We start from the raw sequence: 229 nt of genomic DNA, 5'->3' as shown, positions 1-229 counted from the left end.
CAGTGGAATCAGGCACTGGTAGTGTTCTTGACAGTTTGACCTCTGGAGACGAACTGACGTGTCAGATTGGGTCAAGCATAACTGACCTTTTAGTTTCGGCCGGGGCGCTGGTTTAGGATCCAATGCTTAGCTCACTTGGAAGCCGTGTGGAGCTTGATTTAGCTTGGGTCTGCAGGTTTTATCTTGAGGTAATGGCTTTCCTTATAATCATGCGTCTATGCATGCCATA

Source organism: Penaeus monodon, chromosome 23 (assembly GCF_015228065.2).
Source record: "Penaeus monodon isolate SGIC_2016 chromosome 23, NSTDA_Pmon_1, whole genome shotgun sequence".
Lineage (NCBI taxonomy): Eukaryota > Metazoa > Arthropoda > Malacostraca > Decapoda > Penaeidae > Penaeus > Penaeus monodon.
This window is presented reverse-complemented; position numbering follows the sequence as displayed.